Source organism: Mastacembelus armatus, chromosome 4 (genome assembly GCF_900324485.2).
Source record: "Mastacembelus armatus chromosome 4, fMasArm1.2, whole genome shotgun sequence".
Lineage (NCBI taxonomy): Eukaryota > Metazoa > Chordata > Actinopteri > Synbranchiformes > Mastacembelidae > Mastacembelus > Mastacembelus armatus.
In genome coordinates this window covers 16,347,285-16,368,213 of record NC_046636.1, presented here as the reverse complement: position 1 = coordinate 16,368,213, position 20,929 = coordinate 16,347,285, and the positions used below count along the sequence as shown (strand labels likewise).

The 20,929-nt window shown below is 39.1% G+C and overlaps 1 protein-coding gene across 3 annotated transcripts in view; it reads right to left on the bottom strand.

The window, feature by feature from the left end:
* Positions 1-20,929, bottom strand: part of nlgn1 (neuroligin 1) — a 340,091-nt gene that overhangs the window by 213,958 nt on the left and 105,204 nt on the right. The window contains exon 1 of one of the 3 annotated variants that reach the window (XM_026305298.1): positions 3,770-3,824. The exons of the other annotated variants lie outside the window; for them this stretch is intronic. The gene's annotated coding sequence lies outside the window, so the exon portion shown is untranslated. Of the gene's footprint in view, positions 1-3,769; positions 3,825-20,929 lie in introns of those variants that run through there. 3 annotated transcript variants of the gene reach the window in all.

The window sequence follows — 20,929 nt, the reverse complement described above, 5'->3', positions numbered from 1 at the left end:
GCGGTACAAACACAAGAACTGTACTTTATAGGACCATAGTGAAGCTAACATCTAAAAATACAGACCAAGGGGTAGATGAGTTGAGTGACTCATGAGCACTGATTCCTACCTCTTATGGTATATCTATGCTGTTAAACATAGTGACAAATGACTCCCTAGATCCACCATAACCTTTTTGTCTTTTCTTCTTTGTATTTCACATGTGCAATCGATGCATGCACTCTCCTCACAATATTCTGTCTCTCTCATACCTCCAAACACTGCGACAATATTCCATAATTTTGACAGTATTGGTTTTGTGTTGAATTAAAGTAACATTTAATATGTCTATGTTTAACTACAGTATACTTCCTGTGTTCTCCCAAGCTCTCTACCTTTATACTTTTAGTCAGAGGGATGGTTTCCACTCCCTTGGACTACCTTTCTTCATTTTAAGGTCACACAGGTTTGTCTCACAGGTTTTGCCACCATTAGTTTCCCTTTTTTTGACATATCTGTATATTGTTCTCCTTTTTTAAGATGCAAGGGGACCATGCCCCACCCATCTCTCTCCCCTATAGATGGACAGGCTTCCCCTGCTCTCCATCCTTTATTTAGTTTTGGTATACATTTACTAACTCTAAGACTTATTGTGACGTTCCAGAATAAAACATCCGGAAGAGTTTTATTCTGAAGAGACAAACAGGATTAGGAGAACCATATTCACAGTACATTGACTCATTAAGTTAATGCATTTCACCTGAGAGTTTTTCACAGGTTAAATAGCAGACCCTGGGCAGCAACAAGCTGCCAGGTTGTCTGTTGACACTTCACAGAGGACCACGCCCTTCTCTACGCACAGAGGACTACGCTCTTCACTTCTGACACTTTGCTAACCCAAGAGGAAGAGGAGAATATCGCCAGCCGCGACTACCTGGTGTGAGTACGTGCGTGGCTAAGGAGTATTGGAAAGGTTAAAGATTGTATCCGTTCGAAGGATTACTCCAAGCATCGGAGGGAGCGGTTGCTGTGGACCATGGAGCGAAGTTACCGTCAGATGTTGCTCTGCGGGCACTAAAAGGATTGTCCTGCGTCTGTGAGGACCATCACGCCATTACCGTGCCTGACCCACATAGTAGCCAGCCCCCAGCAGTGTCTCCTCTGGATTATTCACCACTATCCACGGTCCTCTACTCCACAACCCACAAGAGACATTATCATTATTTGTGTAAATAAATAGTTTAATGAACATTGTTTTGACTCTGGGTGTTCTGTGTGGGAAAAGCTGTGATCCAACACCACGACTCACAAACAATCATGACACATATTTTAGACAAGTCTCAGTCCTGTCCATACTTAGGTTTCCTGTGCATGCCATTGAGGTCTTACATACATGCCATTGATGTCTTACATACATTTGACACAGCCATTGACAATGACAGAGCCATTGATCCCACCTGTTCCCGTAGTGTATTTTGGTATTTATATGAACATGTCTTCAATAGCATACACACAGGATACATATTCAGCCTACCCATGGCCTTAGATTTCCGGGATAATACACAACAGTTTAAATGAATGGGTTGGTATGAAGCGGTGCCAGGTACAGTATAAGGCTATACAAAAAAATATTGATATTTAGATATATATTGATATTTTTCAAAACAGTACAATATTGATATTCCAGCTCCTAATATCGATATTCCCTCTAGCTATAAGGGACCCCATCTACCGCAGGCCAGTAGATGTAGCCCCTTATGTACAGTCCTTCTTGTATAACACACATCATGTCCTACTGTGAGGAGACCCCGGGGAAGACCCAGGACACGCTGGAGGGACTATGTCACTCAGCTGGCCTGGGAACACTTCGGTGTACCCCGAAAAGCTGAACGAAGTGTCCAGGGAAAAGGAAGTAAACATGAAGCATCCTTGCTTAGGCTACTGGCCCCACTACCTGGCCCTGAATAAGCAGAAGAAGATGGATGGATGGATGGATATATTGAGATGTGCCTGCCTATTATTAGATTACCCAAGTGGTACACAGCACAGAAAGTTGTATTTTCAGCACTATTTTTACAATTATATTGAACATTGCAACATATGGCATTATATATCGATATCATATCAAAACGAATCGTATTGTGGGAGTTTTACAAGATGTCAAGAGGTGACTTGAATGTTTGCTTGACCCTTTGATGGTATGTGGTTTGTCTGTTTTATTGGTTTAGTGTTTTATGGTTATAGAGGGTTGTAAATAACTGCCAACAATTTGGTTAGTTCTGGTAGAGGCCTGGGGATAGAGGACACCTGAACAAACATTGTAGGGTGGCTTCAGATTAGTCCACAGAACTGTATATAAACCTGGTGTTGTAACATAGAGTCAGAGGATTTCTGCAAGGACGTCCTCTCCGGGCCTGTGATTAAACCTGAGATGATTCATCACACTTGTGGTTGTTTCTGAGAATTAGCAACTCTCAAACTTAAAGAAATTTCCACAACAGTATCGTCCCGTACCAAACTGTATCGAGATATGTATCGTATCATTGCCCATATATCGAGGTACATATCGCACCGTGACTTCTTTAATGATACCCGGCTCTAGTACAGTATCAGGGCAAACATGTTTCCATGAATGTCTTGATGTTGTTGCACTTTTTGTATGTGTAAAACAGGACAGGAATAGTTGAAAATTTTAAGTTCTACCTACTTTCTTGCTGCCATGCACCTGACCAATCTCCTTATAAAGTCTGCAGTGTCTGGTTTGATAAAACTTTCAGTTTGGATGTCTGAAAGTGCAAGAGGGGAAATGGTTTTCAGGCATTGTTTGGCTGCCTGACAAGCAATTTATATAAAGCATAGCAATGGCTCTGGGAGGAGATGTGGGTGGACAGTTGGGCATATAAAGCCTATAACTTTGATAATGGTGACTGCTAATCTAATGCATGCCATCTTGACCAAAGCAACATCATTACATGCACACAGCAACTGGTCTGGCCTCCAATGTTACTACTCACAGCATTGTTTGGAGTCTTTCATGATTCTAATTGGAGCGCTGACGCATCACACACAATTTCTGCCAAAACAAGAGAATTGGTGGGAGGACCTGCCATCTGGAAGTATTTTTGTAGTAAATAAAGAAATAAAAGAGTTTGATGGATTTATGTAATGGCCATCCATTCAGTTACTATATGCATTATGACAATGAATGCCAAGACCACTTTTTCCCCAGCACATATTAATCTTTGACAAATAATTGACATATTTATTATTACTGACAAATACGCTTACCACCAGTCTGTTGGTATGTTAAAATGTATCTATTAACTGGCAAATTACAAAGATTTCAAGTGATGTTTTCTTGTTTGCACATTTTTATCCTGCTTGCTTACCAAACTAAGGACGTTAGCCTGAAAAATTTGTTTTTGCTAACTCTTAGCTACCATACAATATGAAGGTATTCAGGCACAGTTGTCTAGATGTTTAACATTTTGTGGAAAATTTGTGATTGGATGCAGTCTATGACATATAGACATCTGCTGAAACTATCGTATCTGATTTTCAGCCATTGTACCAATGAACCACAGCCACTTCTGGGCCATAAGATAGGTCATTAGCCAAAAAACTTTAAAGATACAAAGAACCCGTGAAGTAAGAGTCTCAATCCAAAACGATCAGAATTTGCTGTACACAATAAATGCATAAATGCCAAATTCTAGTAAAGCTGAAAACCTACACTTGTTTATAAAGAATCCTAAAATATTCTAACAAATGATGAAAACTTATTATTGACCTGAATTGTCCAAAAGCTTCCATGTTCACTCTGGTGTGCCTCTCACCCAGTTTTGTACCCCTCCTACACGCCAATTCTTTTACTGGTTTCCTCCTGCCACTTATTTTATCTGTTCACACTTCCTATTCCCCTCCTCCGTTTCCCTATACTAATTTTATTCTTGCATCCCTCCACTGTTAACTGTCCTTCTACCACTTGCTGATGAAACAAACACCCACATTGTCAATATCAGTGAGTCACTTCATAGCAGTCAAAGGCCTGGGAGGGGAGAACATGAGCGAAGCTGTGTGACTAGTATTAAAATACAGAAGAAAGTAGACAGCTAGAAAAAAAACGAGTAAAAATAAATGTCATGAGCCATTTGCTGTCTGTAAGCATAGTGCATTAGGGGTATACCTTATGGGTTACAGATGCATTTTGCCAGGCAATCAATTTTCTGGCTTATGAAAGAAGAGACTAGCAGCAGGTCTAACGCAGAAGGATATTAGTCAAATGTCATTCACAGTAAGGTATGAGTTTGGAAGCATTAGGCCTGGGACATGCTTTGGTCAAACATCAAAGCTGCAGATCAAACAGAAGGCACACCATGTGCTGTAATGACTATACTAGCATTCAAGGGCATTTCCATATCCACAATTTAATACAGCTGTTACCAGTTACAGAGAGCCTACTTTCTCAGTTACTTTTATGAATACAGAGCAAGTAGAGGTACTATAGTCCTAGCTGAGATTAAGGCTTTAATCAGTCTGCAATGATCTTTTGACACAGTATATTAGTATTTTACCATCTATTGTACATGAAGCTCTGTATTATTTAAGTATAGGTATTATAGGTTAAACTCACCGTGTTAGGTTGAAATTCAACTATCCCACATATTGCACCTTATCCTGAATTACATGATGACTGTTGGTCATGAGACTGCATATACGAAATGAACTGCTGAAAGTGTGAAGCCCACTCCATACACACTTTTGCAAAATCTGAGAGGGGCAGTGGCGGGGCCTTAAATTCCCATATAATGTACTGACATAACCATAATTGTCATGCTCATGTCAATGAGAGATGGTGGATAAGGAGTTCAGTATTTTGAAGCCACCTGGTTATTAGGATGTTATTTAAGCATGTCTGAAGCCAAACGTCTACCCAATGACCACAACTGGGCAAAAAGACTCCCTTGAAACAGAATCAGAATCATCTTTATTGCCAGGTGTGCTTTCATATACAGGAATTTGATGCCAGTACAGTGGCTCACAATGTGATTTGTCATAAGAGTATATATTATTGCACAGTATTTTCAGTAATTACACATAAATATTGCACTGTTTGGGTGTTTATTGACAAAATGGATTACCTCTTCATCAGAGTGATTGCGTGGGGAAAGAAACTGTCCTTGTGTCTGGTGATTTTGGTGTACAGTGTTCTGTAGCACCATCCAGAGTGGAGAAGTTCAAAAAGTTTGAGTCTAGGATGTGAGGGGTCTGCAGAAAACTTCCCAGCCATCCTCTTCACCTATGAGGTGTACAGGACCTCGATGGAGGGCAGGTTGGCACCAATGATTCTTTCTGCAGCCCAAATTGTCCATTGAAGCCTGTTACTGTCATGATTCGTTGCTGGACCAAACCTCAGAGTGATGGATGTACAGAGAATTCTTATAATTGTCCTCTAGAACTGTACCAGCAGCTCCTAAGGCAGCAGAGCATGGAAAACTATATGTCTTCATTCAGCAGGAATGCAGAATTTGCTTAAAACTATGTAGTATCAACTGCAAATAACATGTCACTGTTAACCTCACAGCACAGGGTTTTTAGTCTACCTTCAAAAACCCTTGCCCTGCCTCTTGATCCCAAAGAGAATCAAGAAGCCTCTACCACTATATGCCAGCAAGCAAAACCAGGTTAGGACTTATTGGTAGGGGCAATGAGTGAACTGGGGTTGAGAGAGAGACTTGTCTTGAAGCTACTACAGTGACTTGTAGCATACAGCAAGAGAACAGTGTCATTCTAAAAGGTGAACAGTCCCCACCATCTCAAGGCTTGTACAGCTTGGAGCTGGTTTTCTTAAAGGAGCTCTCAAATTCTGAGAATGGCAGATTCAGGACAAGAGGAACTACTCAAAGCAGTCGAGTAGTAAATGACCAGTATTTTTCTACTGCGCTCATTGTGACCAAATCTGTCAGCTAATTAATAGTTTAGTCCATTTATCAGAGCCAAGCTGTTTTTGAACTGAGACTCCCCTTCTCACGCAGTGAGACATGTCGACTCTGCTATGTGTTCACCCACTACTCTGTGAAATATGGTGTGACAGGAACTGCAGTGGTTTTAAACCTGAGTTTGTGATCCTACTTACAGAAGAAAGATATATGGATTTTGACTTCAGGCTATGAAGTAAGACTCAGCAGAAAAGATGTTTGTGTAAAGCTTCATAAGGAGTGGCTCCAGCAATAGAATGCATTTGATTTTGGAGCAATGTAAAGTCCAGCAATATGTATATCACAGTGTTTCTCACTCACTCACTCACTCACTCATTATCAACACCTGCTTATTCCTATTTAGGGCCACGGGGATCTGCTGGAGCTCTGGGTGAAAGGCAGGGGTAGACACTGGTAAGGTTACCAGTCCATCATAGGGCCATCACAGTGTTTTTTTATTTTTACTTTAAACAAGAAACTGCTTCAGTTCTTTTTTCTGCAGTACATAGAATGCTGTCTACAGTGGGCTTTGCACAGAAATGAATACTCTTACATGTTACTGTACTTATGAAGCTGACATTTTAGTGCCTTTACAGGAATCTCATGATGGTGAACATTTCAAGAGTTATTACGCTATCAATGCAGAACAAAAGTGTGCTGTAATCATGATTGAGTGATATGGCAATGAAAAGCCAATGCAATGCATAGCCCTCCTTACATATTTCAGCTCCCGACAGTTCTCCTGTCAAGAAGAGGACATCTGCTCTATTTTTGTCATATAATATGGACAGTCACAGAAACACACAATGTGTAACAGCCTGACAACATGGTGGTGATGTAGGCTATCATTAAATTGAAGCTTTTAAATATGAGACAAAAAATACTTAGTCTACCAATAAAATTAAAATATCCACCTTTTCATTTTCCATTTGTCTTGGGGAAAATGTTTTACAACTAATAATAATGTTAACCAGTTCTGCAAAGTGACAAGAACACACACACACACACACGCACAAATGGATACAAGTGAATAAAGAAGACATAATCAAAACTCTACTTAGACCATAAATAAATGAGTGCAGAAGCATTGCATGATGTACACAATAACTGAATTGTAACACAAAATAAGTGGCTCTCTAACTACTGAACTACAGATCTCTGGTAACACCATTATTACTAAGCTTGTAGTGTTTCCTTGTCTGTCTCTGATTTTTATTGATTAAGATTCATGTCCATTAGTTTTTTGTGTTCCTTGTAAAATACTTCTGTGTTTTCAATTTTGTTTTGGATGAAGTACAGCTTCTTCATATTTAGGTGTTTTTTGTGATGCCATGTAAATGCTAGTTTTGTGTAGTTGTAGGGTTTCTTAAAAAATGAGTTGTATGGATTATCAAAGTGGCATAATATAGTACTGCATGTTGGTGACAGTGCTGTTAGGTGATAACTCTCCATGTTCTTGACAGTAATCAAATTAATGACATAGTTATTGATTTTCAGTCAAAAAAGACAAAAGGATGAAGGCAGCCATTCTGCAGCAGAGTGGCAAGAAATATCCTGAATATCATTTGGCGTTTGTATTTCTCTGTTCATGTCCTGCCTGTTAAGAATCCCCTGTAGACAGACTGTCTACTTTATGCTAAAAAAGCACATTTTTATTTTCTTAAAACGTTATTTTTAAGTTGTGTTTTCTTTAATAGACAATTTGTGGTGACACAAAAGGTGAAATGGGATGAGATTTAGTACACACACATACATTGCATGTGTTGGTCTGCTGAGCTACCCACCACAGCCAGAAGCCACATTTTAGTGAAAATCATCATCTTCCAAACCGTGTTTCCCCCCCACTGTCTGTACATGACGTAAAAAAGATCTTAAAAAGGAAGCCTGGGGCTTCACAGTGACAAAACCAATTAGTGTAAAAGCCACGTACATGCAGTTGCATGGGAATGAATCCCAGCTCATTTTATGCTGTCATAGCTTTCTCGCTTTCTCTACAGTATAACAACACTGAGAGATGTTGTAAAACATTTAAAGCCAGTAGATCATCCTGTTTTCATTTTAAACAAAGATATGTTTTTAAATATGGAAAACAACTCCGTATAAGGCTTCATAAATGTGAATGAGGTGAAAAATCAAAACTCATATCTTTGACCGATATCTTTGACTGATACCAGAAATATCGAGAAAGTACTCCTCACAAACTGATCTATACAAAGCTAGAGCTACAGTTTTTCAATAAGGCAGAGCTGTATCTCATACAATACACTATCCAATAAAGACTTGAATACTATATAGTACAGCTTTTCAAACTAAATGGTTTATTGATACAAACACACACACACACACACACACACACACACGCACACACACACACACACACACACACATTTTCTCTACCAACAGGGACTGATGCGTCCCATTACATTCAGTATAGAACAGATGTGTCACACTGAATAGTGTTGTAACCTCCATCCATATTGAATTTCACCAAAAGTGTTTTATCTGAAAAAGCTCTGAAAGGGTTGTATCTGCGATGGACTGGAGGATGCAAGAACATCTATGAACACTATGACAGTGAGAAGCTCATTAGTCACAATAGGCCTGTAGTATGATGGAGAAACATATGCCAGATCATATTGTATACTGTTCCAAGCCAATCTGTAGCTCAGCTAAAAGTGAATGGACAAAGAAAGAATCACACGAGCAACCAGGTTTTGAGACCACCTCATTGGGTGGCAAGAACAAACACCAAAAAGTGGGTCTGGCTCATGTGCCCTACTTCAGTTTACATTACTGAATGACGGTCAGCTGCTGCCAACTATAAATATGCTAAATAAAATTCTGTCTCATGCTTCACGTCAGTGTTGGCTTTTTTATTCATCAAGACTACAATATCATCTTGCAATACACTGAAAACAATAGCATTTCCTCATGTTAAGAAGTAATGTCCAGGCAACTTATGTTCCTGTTAACACATACGTACCATTCTATAAACAGATTTTTTTTTTTAGGAAACACAGCTTGTAGAATATAAAAATGTCCCTTAAGCATGGGCAGCTTTGGCAGTAGGATTTAAGAAGAAACTGGAAGATATAACTCACCCTATGCAAAATAGCTCAAACCATTTTGACTGTGTGTGTGTGTGTGTGATTCAGTCACTATATACAGTATAAACAAAAGTGTTTTTCTTTCAAAGCTAAAACTATATTGTCCAGAGGCAAACTACACTAGCACTGCATGTATTTTAATGTATTCACATGTATTTATAACAAAGACCCTGATCTAACTGTTCTAGCCTCATCGTAACTCTAAGGTAAATTCCCATCTCCAAAATGAGCTTGTAGAGATGGTTGCAGTTCTAATTAGTTCTGTGAGGCTGACATGACTTTAACTCAGCAACATGGCTCCACTGGTGCTAATTGCCATTGGCAAAATAAAAGACATGCCATATTGACAGCTGGAGAGTTAAGGAGACATGCTGCTATTGGCAACACAATCGCCTGTCTTTCTGCAGAGCCCTCTAGCTTTTCCAATTATTGACTGAGAATATTCCTCATCCTTGAATCCTCCTGCTTATACATCATTACCACCAGTGATCAATCACTGATTATTAAATGAAATGTCCATTAAGGCTGAGGAGTATTTCCATACTGGGCAATGTGCCAGGGAGTGATGCTTAAGACAGCAGTGGCAGCAGCACCAAGACTGAAGTGAGGTTAAGTCAGGCCTACATATGCAGCCACCAAGTGTGGAGGTGAAGCTTTTTTTTTTTTTTTTCTCTCTAAATACAAAAATTGCTTGAAGTTCCTTTGGCTTGACAGGCACCAGCATGTGGGCTATGGGAACACAGGAGCACACACTCATGCACTAACACACACACACACACACACACACACACACACAATGACACAATCACATTTTCTCTCCTCACTCCATTACTGTCACATTATGTGACTCACACATTCCTACCTCTAATCCAATCTGTCCCATTCTCTTTTTCATTTACTCTCACTTACTCGTTTCTTTAATCCAATTTTCCCTGAGGAAAGTGATCAGAATACATATTTTCTCTTGTTCAGGAGGATTAGTGTAAATAAACTAACCTAAAACAAACATATACTAAACATGTATTTGTTTATTTGATGTGAATAGCTGGAATGAAATGCAACAGTTTCCACATGCCTTACGATGACTTGGTATATCTTTTGCATGGTGGTATAGGATCTGGTAGAGCAAGTGATATGAACATGTTCTGATCTGGTGCCCCCATCAGCAAAACATTCATAAACAATTATTAATGACTTTTGCGAACAAGCCAGCAAAGACTAGTAATTGTAAAGTCAGATGGAGTCCTTCATTACACTATCAACCTACATCATTCATTCTGGTGACTGATCTTATATCTGTATGTACTTATCTTCAGTCATAATCACTAACTGCTCACAAAGTAGATATTATGATTATTTGAGAACTACTAAAATAGATGAAATAGCTTTTGTTTAACTCCTAGTTCACATATCAGAGAGAATCCCAGCACTAAATGCATATATGTTAACATTGTTACAGTAAGTTTCCTTTGCTTTCACAAAGCACCTGAGTTCTCTGGTGTTGTGCTGCATTTAAATGATCAATTTCACACCACCCTAAATGAGCCAAAGCAAATGGGCACCCACAGCAGAATTTGGAAGCCAAAAGAGATGGTTGGTCTATGAGAGGCTACTTCTGCCTGTGCTTATAAGAGCATACAGTCATTCACGTGAGATAGTTAATATTAGATAATATTAAGTGCAATATGTTTCTGAATGGAGGACAAATGCTGTCATTTTCCTGGTGAAGAACATCTCTTTGTTTAATGTCTATTTTACAGTACCTACAGCTGATCTGAATACTATCATGTGTGAGAAAAACATGACTGTAAAATCTGGTAAAGAGAAAGGAGGAAAATTTGATTGAGTGGCATCATGCACATATCTTTCTTGAATACATTGATCATCCCCTTCACAACATTTTGATGGACCAGAGAAGCAGCTGCAGTGGACGACTGACCTCGCTGTGCTGCAGGACTGAACGATACAGGAGATCCTTCATCCCCACTGTCATCAGGCTCTACAACACCTTAGCCAATGGCAGATGACAACTGACTACTGACTACTCTGACTACTGACTTACTAATTAACTACAAGACATCCTGAATTTCCCTTTGGGGATGAATAAAGTTTATCTTATCTGATCTTATCTTGTCTTATCTTATCCTATCTGTGGCTCATGCTCAGCATGAAGAAACACACTAAAAATATTTATTTTACGTGTATGAGGAGGTGAGTGTCATCTCTACTGAGATGTTTAACTAATAACTGATAGTATTTAATCCTTCTGTTATGTAACACTATCATTTATTAATCATTGCTAAGACTCACAGAGATGCTCTTGTGTATTCCTTGTGTGTAATGAAAGTGGAATGCATCACTTCGCTCTGCTGCACTGGTTTTTGTGTTAGAAAGCAGGGAGCAGATGCAGGGGGATTAGGCCTTGGATAGCTGTCATCTAAAACACTGACATTTAAACACACCATTCTCAGTCAACATGCATCTTTTACTTTGTCACGTCTCTTGGTTTTTCCCTTTTCTCGGCCAATATGGTTCTCCATTCCCTCTCTCCTTAGTGTCCTACTTTGGGGGATGCATGTTTGTCTTACTCCCCACCAGAGTAGTATTGACCCTTGTCAAAAAGTTTCTCAACCTTTTATTTTTCTTCACTGCTCTAAACGCTGATATGTTTGACAAAACTGTTCCAAACAGGTGTACATACAGTATGCGTTATGTGTCCAAGCTTCATCTACAAATCAGTTCATTGTTTTGTCTGTATGCTCACATTGGATCTGAAATGAAACAGTGAGTGGCATACTGTTACAGTACATTTAGCCACAAACACAACTTGGGAACAGTTGACATGACAATCAGAATTTATCATCATACCATACTCAAAGTTAAAGGAATGATATGCAACAATTTTCATTTTTAAATAATAGCTTCAAAATCATTTTAATGAGTAGCAGTAGCAGTTCAAATAGTCATGTACGCCACAACTTCATGATTTGAAACGCAGCACGGCTTGTGTTATACTATAATGTCTGTAGGTGGCGCTCAGCTTACTCTCACACCTCACACATACAGCACAGAGATGTATTCACAACAGAGATATAATAAAAAATTACATTCCAGGGATATAGGGAGATGTATATAGCACAAACACAGTACCAATGCTCTTAAAGTAGGATATGAAGGGACTGTGGCTTACTACCGTTATACACGTGTGTATAACTTCAAGTATACAATATACATTTGTGTGCATGTGAAACCTGAGTTTGTTGGAAAGAAGCTTTTATGTGCAAATATGTATATATTCATGTGTGCAAAGCAAACTCCATACCAATCTGTTTCAGCTTGATCTCTGTTCCTCTGGGAGCTCTCCCAGAGAGGCTAAAAGGGATGGGAATGCCAGAGAGACTGTGGCCTAGAACAGGGCGTGTTGAAAGAGCTCCTTCAGTCCAGATGGGGCCAGCAAATACAGCTCATTTGCCACTGCAATTCAATTTTCACATAATTTCAATTTCAAAGAGCCTTCTGGCTGTATTAACATTTAGCTCGGATAAAAGGAGGGTTAGTGGAGGAGTGGAAGGGTGGGAAAAGAAGGAAAAGGTGGAAGAAAGAGAAAAGAGATGATAAGATGTGTACTTTATGTGCTGATGCTGCCATGGATTTTTTTTTGTGTGTGTTTCTAAAAACAATATAAGAAACTTAAACTCATACAGAGGGCACTCCTCTTGCATTATATGATGTTGCCTTGGTCTTTCAGTTCAGTCAGTCTGTAAGTGTCAATCTGGTAGGATAGGATATGCTACCAACAGATTTCTTTTCTCCTTTCTTTCTTTCTTGATCTTTGCTGTGAAATGGGACAGCATGGAAATGCACTGTAACCACTGTGAGAGGAATCTCTGGAGTTCAGAGGCTTGATGCTGATTCTGGGAAGCAGAAAACCTGGCAGTACAACACTAGTTCAGGTTTAGTTTCCCCCGGTGTGGTGATCCATCCAAACGGATATTATACCTTTCCTATGACTTTAAATAATGTTCAAAAAAATTTTAAAGCTAAGAGTAGGGCAATAATAAAGTATGAAGAAATTTATCACACTACTAAGATGAATCCAAGTGATCAACAGACTGCAGAATATTGCTCCTACTCCCTAATACTTCCTAGAGTGCAAAAGCCATTTGGAGTTTTTACCTTTTTAGTGATATTAACATTATTATACTGTGCAAAAGTAGGATTTATTTCAGGAGTGATGTTTAAGACTGCAACAGTTTTAGCTTTAGGTGTATGTAATAAACTGGCAAATGAATGCCTAACATAATTGAGGTCAAATGAGAAGTATCTTTCTGATATTGCAATAAGACTGTGAACACTGAATTTGCTCACCTCTTATCATCTGTATCTGTGTATCTTTCCTGTTTTGTTCTCTGCTTTTCCTTCTTTCTCCTCCTTCCCTCATTGCCCCAGTGAAGCAGATGCCTTTGATGCCATGCTACAAATCACACATTTAGCTTTTCATCAATATTTCATCTATCTATCCAAGGCTCAGCTCTTTCTAGCTCTCTAAATCAGCACTGGCTGTGGGGGGACCGATGAAAACTTTGGAAGTCATTTACCTCACAGTGGAAAGGAAAATCAGAGCAAGTTGGGGTCAAACTGTTGGAGTGGGGGTGTCAGAACAGTGGACAAGGTTTTAAATGAATAGTACCAAAGAGCATTTTAAATTGGAAAAGCCTATGCTCTCAACTCCTTTACAACACAGAAAGCCAACTATTTTGCCATCTAGCTTAGTACTAAAAGGTAACATAGAGCTGCCTCTGATTATAGCAATTAGACATCTATACATAGCCAAAGTACATACTGATGTACAAGCACTCTGATTTTCCTTAAATTAAAAGTTCCTGCCAATTTTTTTCTTATTGTCAATAAATCCCATGGAAAGACTAAAAACACTAACAGGTCTTGTGTACCTATCCAAAGGCCTGACATACCTTATTCATCTGTACCGCACAATACCAGCACACCATTGCACTGGGTGGCATGTCCTCCATTACAACAAACTTGGGTAGCCTTTCCTTCTGCTGGGTATATTTACCAATGTGCTGAAAATGGTCCCCAGCACATTCAGTTTTTTCCTGGTTGAATAAACTTTGCTCACTTTTACTGCTGAAAAATCCAACAAAATTTGATCTGAAAAATAAAACATTGCAGTATAGCTCTTTCTTTTGGGGGACTTTTTAACTTTTGTTATACTGGGAGTTGTAGTTTAGCATGAACATAAATGTTTTTACTTGGCGGTACAATATTATCTTCAGTTGAGTCAAGAGTGCCATCTAATGCTAGTGACTACTTGACAAAATTCCTGTAAATATACACATAGAAGTTGCTCCGCTGTGTAAGTCACACTGCAAGCCAGAGGAGTAAAAAAAATGTGAGGTAAAGTCCGGAAAATAAGGTATTTGCTACAGCTGACCTCTGCCAAAACCAATACAACATTATTAAGCTAGTTAAAATCTATGGTTCACACCAGCTCAATTCTGTGTGGAAAAAAAATGATTGAGACAGACTTACTTGTTACAGTCATGCCAGGCAGTGAGAGTCGTCCAAGACATGGAACCACACTACTGTATGTAATTACATTTTAGACATCCATAATGACTTTCCCCCTAGTCAAATTTGCATTTTCACTTGTAAGACTGGTAATTAATTAGGTACCCCGCCCCTTTTTTTGCATACGGCCGAAAAACATATAGCCAAATTAAACTAGCTGTTGTTCTTACATTTTAAGAGTTATATTGACGACCTTGGTGTCGTTTGAAGCAAAAGTGTCCTAGTTTTCTATCGGTGCGCTGTAAAATGTGAAATATGACTCCCCTCCCCCTCTAACGTCGAGCGCTGCTTGCCCAGTGTTGTCAAGGCAACATTTACAGTCGCGTAGGGGGCTATTTAAAGCCCACTGTTGCGTCATCAAACATAACGTATCATATACTGTTGGAAAGGTCTCATCATTGGCTACAAGATGCGTCAGTCATCATTGACGAACAATGTGACTGGCTGATTGTACTGTCAATCGAAGTTAGTCTATGCCCCCTGACTGGGATTTGCTTTGAGGATGTGAATTCTATTGGTTTTAGGGTTAGTTACGCTGTGAAACGTAACAAACAGGTTTAATTGAGGCCTCATGTGGTTCACAGAAGCTTGCTATGTCAAACTTTATTGAATAAACGGCGAAATCAACTGTAAAACGAAGCGGATTACAGCTTTTTATGAGGAGGGCGATGGATTTATGGATTTACTGTATAATATTACGTATTTTGGACTAAAACATGGGTGCACTTTGTTCTATGGATTCTAATGAACAAAACGATATGCGACACTCCATGTTTAAGTACACGTATGAAGATAAAAGATTGAATTATTGTAATCACTGGTGTAAAGACCATATATGGGAAGTGAAATATTACTGAGCATAGAGTGGTGTAGAGACCATATATAGGAGGTGAAATATTATTGAGCATACACTGATGTAAAGGCCATATATGGGAACGAGCTGAGCAGTAAGAATTACATTTGAGAAGGGCGTAATCAGACTATATAACCACTGTGTGTTTCCTTGTTTTCAGTTCTGTGGCTACATGCATTAGAAATAGTGTCACAGAACTCCAGATATATCTGACTGTATTTGCTCATGTAATCTGTTTTGCTGTGGAAACAATAAAAGTATAGAATCTTCAATAGGCTACTGACTGAGCTCTTCAAATAAACCAACTCGGGGGGACACAGGTGTAGTGCATGTCCCAACACACAACAGAAAGTTACACAACAGAAAGGTAGTCGCTGTGATTATTCAATCCTAAATTGCTTTATACCATTAAAATCGTGAGACTTTAAGCTTTTATTAGATATAAAATTTGTTAGACTGTATTCAAATTTGTGTGATGATCTTTGGTGAAATATTTGGACATACAACTTACGGATCCGATCCGGGGTCGATATATGGGGTTAAAGACAGCCACAATAACTACTAGTAGAGACTGAATTTGTTGATGTCTACAGCATACTGGTTGGAGTGGATGTTGAGGCATGAGCCTTGCTCTTCATTTCTTAATATGCACAAATGTAGTATACGATGTAGTAAAAAAACCACTGACATCGACTGAAAATAAGTCACTGAAAGAAACAACTTTGGCATTAAAAAAAAGTACATCTGTCACTGTTCTGGCTCTACAATTGCTCAAGTTTTAAAGACTGACATTTTCAATATACGCACTAGTGTCTGTGGGACTGATAGCCACAGAAAGGGTAGATTTTAAAAAAAAATACTGAAAGGAGGACTTATTGTTGATTTTGGTCTTTTCATGGGAGTTATTGACAACAATTCAGATTAGAGAATGTCACCTTTATCTTTGAATGTGTAAAACCTGATAAACTGCAGAAGGTTGTAAGCCACAGTTAATTGAAGTTAAGCCAAGTTAATTGAACTACCCTTGAGTTAGCCAGTAAGGTAAAACACAAATATATGAGAATTCATTTGCAGAGCTGTTCTAACGTACCACCTTCCAGGGCAGGCTCAGTGACCATGCAGGTTTTCAGTCATGCACAACAAAAAATCTCAAGGCCAATAAGTAATGTTTATACTGCCCCATACTAAGCCATATATGATATGATACGCTTTTATTTTTCCCTTGCATATTTTGCGATTAATGAATTCTAGTTCTCTAATAAAAGCAGTGAAATGTGCCTTGAAGTGGTTTGTTGGGGGCATTGGCGGTGGTTCAGAGCATTGCCTCGCTCTAACTTCCCTTTCTTAGAGGCTAAAATCTAAACTTACCTCCTGACAGCAGGAGTACAAGACATTACCGAAGCAAAGCAGGAAACACCCTGGAGGAACATTTTACATCATTTTCTTTCTCACTTGCTCTCGTTATTTTTAAAAGAGGAAGGGTTTGAGAGAGAAGGAAAAGGGGATAATGAGGCAGACAGAAATGGGGGAAGTGATAGTTTTAAAAAAGATAAAGTCATAAAGAGGAACATTATCTTCTTGGTATGACAAAAAAGGCAAGCATAAAGGACCAAGGAAAAGCAAGGTACTGCTTTAGTTTTGGCTGTTTTTATAATCTACAATGTCACAGTTTGGAGGTCTTTAATGTTAATTTACCATTTTGTGCTATGCTGGTTGTTTAGTCAAGCTTCTGCTTGTCTTTTTTTTTATATTTATGCTGTGACAGGAGACTGGCAGTTAGAATAGGATACATTCCTCTCCATGTCTCTGATGCTGCCTCAAAAATCTTGCATGACACGTCAAATACAAAATGAAACACAAATAATTCTCGTTAATTGAGTTCTCACTGACACCATCTTTGACTATCATAGCGCAATGAAAATGTTACATTTAGAGTTCATTCATTTCTAATTATGTAAATCTGTCATATTTCCCTCATGAAACTTGACAGATTTAACATAAAAATGAGGATTCTACATCATTTATTCCTTTACTTAATGTGATTTAATAGGTAATTGCTGGAAAACTTCATTTTAGTTGCATGTTGTATAAACACAACATGCTACTTACACTCAGCTCCCAGGTTAAATGCACTTAGCTAAATGAATTTAGGATAATAGTCATGGAATTAATCTCTCATCAGGAAGGTGATAATGTTCAGTTTTTGTTCTACTTAGAGAGGTGTTGACTCAATAGCATGATCTTATTTAAGGATGAGCTTAAAATTGCTTTACACTGAGTAGTGTTTCTACTTCTTATCCATCCCATTTCCATCACTTAGGGTAGACAAAATATAGATAATCATGAAAAACAAGTAAGGGTTGACTGCAAAGAGTCTCGGTTTGATAAAACCTAACTTGTAGCTTGCTGTCTGTCTTATAGGTGGAATATGAAAAAAACTTTACTGCAGTGCTGCAGAACTGAGCTGCACAGTTGATGAAACTGCAGGAATGTGTTATGTAGCTATTTGGTGCTTCATCAGGCAATAAACTGAAAATGTGCGTATATGTATATATGATGACAAAGTGAAAAAAGAATGTCAATTTATCAACAAGAAAAAAATGAAATATCACTTTTACATAAGTATTCAGATCTTTTACTCAGTACTTAGTTGAAGCACCTTTGACAGCAATTACAGCAATTACAGCCTTGAGTCTTTTTGGTTATAACGCAAGAAGCTTTGCACAAAAACTCCAATGCAAGTGCATTTTTCTCTCAAACACTCTCAAGTTCAGTCAGGTTGGATGGGGACTGTCAGTCGACAGCCATTTTCAGGTCTCTCTACAGATGTTCAACAGGGTTCAAGTCAGGAGTGGCTTAGGGACAACCCTATGAATGTCCTAGACTGGCTGTGTCCTTAGGGTCATTGTCATGTTGGAAGGAGCCCAGTCTGAGGTCCTGAGCACTAGGGAGCAGTTTTCCATTGAGAATATCTCTGTACTTTGCTCTATTCAGTTTTCCCTTAAAAACCCCCACAGCATGATGCTGCCACCACCATGCTTCTCTGTTGGGATGGTATTGGTCAGCTGATGAGAGGTGCCTGGTTTTCTCCAGACATAATGTTTAGAATTGAAGCCAAACAGTTAAGTCTTGCTTTTTTCAAACTCGTTCATGTATTTAGGACTGAGGAGAGGCTTCCATGATGGTTGCCCTTCTGGAACTTTGTTCAATCTCCACACAGGATCTCTGGAACTCAGTCAGAGTGAGCATTAGGTTAATGGTCAACTCTCTTACTATGGCCTGGTTGTGGCAAACTTCTTCCATTTAAGTGTTTTGGAGGCCACTGTGCTCCTGGGAACCTTCAGTGCAGCAGAAATCTTTTGGAGCCTTCCCCAGCTCTGTGTCTATCAACAACCTGTCTCTGAGCTTTGCGGGCAGTTCCTTTGACCTCATGGTTTGGTTTTTGCTCTCATATGCATTGCAAGCCTTGAGGCCTTCTATAGACACGTGTCATGTGACATGTCTTTCCAAATCAATTTCAATCAAATGAATGTACCTCTCCAATCAAGGTGTAGAAACTTCTCAGCAATGATCAAGACTGATGTGATTCACTGCCTCACACATGGATCCTGGAATGTTTGGAGCTATACAACATCAATATTGTATATACAACAATAGGACCAAGAACCTTGATTAGGAACCAATTGCACGTCTCCATTAAATGCGGCATCAAGGAGAGGCTCTGTCACTGTTGCTGTTCTGCAACCGCCTGAAGCCCCTCAGTCAGGTCGTCACTAAAACAGGATATGGATACTGACTACAAAATGGAGCAACCATCAGCCACCTCCTGTACATGGATGATATCCTTAATGGCCAGCTACTTTTAGTGTTAGATTAACACTCTCAGACGTTATTTAACGGACATAATTTTTAATAGACTGTGTCAGTAGTATAGTGTAGTCCCTGACAGAAACACAATGAGGCTGAAGGTTTTCATTCAAATTTAAATGCAGTCATCAAATGGAATTCACACCTTTCCAGTGGAAAACCATTGCCTAGGTAACACAATCTGCCCCCACCCTGACACCTCTCTTGAATTGTTCAGTTGTGGGGAATTCACCACAATTTACTGTGAATGAGAAAAGACAGAAACATACAGCATAGTATAAACTGACAGTCAGCTGTTGCTGCAGCGGTAACTTCATTAATTGTTAGTAGTATTAAATATCTCTGCATTCATTTTATTTTATACAACTAAAGAACATTCACAAAGGATGGAATGTAAGACAGAAAATAAATGCAGATACACAGATACACAGCTCAATACTGTACAGCGCAGTAGTTCGTTTGAGTTTATATGATCTGCCTGTATCTGTAATATTTCAGGTTTTGTGACTTTGTTTTGGGGGGCAGCACAGTGGCTTAGTGGTTAACACTGTCGCCTCACAACCAGAAGGGCTGGGGTTTGCCACCCATCAGAGACCTTTGTACCGTTTGCATGTTCTCCCTGTGCTTTCGTGGGTTTACTCTGGATACTCCGGTTTCCTCCAAGAAACATATATGTCAGGTTGATTGTTGACTGAGTGTGTGAATGTGGCCCTGTGATGGACTGGTGACCTGTCCAGGGTGTAGCCTGCCTTTCACCCAAAGAGAGCTGGGATAGGCTCCAGCAGATCCCCGTGACCCTGGTTAGGAATAAGTGGGTAAGGATGGATGGATGGATGGACTTTGTTTTGCTGCTGTTATCCCTTATTAGTAAGCACTTGGAGATAAAAATTACAATGTTTTCATTCTAGCAAACTTTACATAGTGTTTACTATTTTAGTCATTTATGAAGTTGTGCTCCATCTTTAATAGATCTTCATTTATCTGGCACAGTACCTGTATATTTGCCCATCCACAAACAGGCAAATGGGTTATCTGACACCTGGTGACAGAAAGGAGCACTGCATTTTTTTTTTTTTTTAGCCAAGTGAAGGATTTAAACCACTGCATTCCTGATGCAAAGCCACTGCTAGGGTACTGCAAACATACCACGGTCCTGTGTCCTTGGAAGAGGTTTAAATAGGAAATATGCATATTTATATCATAAGTATATATTTATGTGGGTAAACCATGACGTGTCTTTTTATTCTGCCTATAACATATACACTGGATATAGTGTTGTTCTGCCCTATTCTCACCCATGAACATTAAAGCATCTCAAGTGATTTGTTCAGAACCATGAAAACAGAATTTTCAGAAACTATGCCCCACACCAAATCAGCTGTTAGATCTGGAGCACCTCTGAAATGAATCTTTGTGTTCACAAGTTTGCTTATTAATGAGTCAGTTAATTTAGTACTCAGATGTAATTCCTCTGTGTAATTACAGGTACACTGGGTGAATGATAAATTTTGTTCATCTGACTACAGACACGCAGCAAAGGCCTAGCAGCAAAG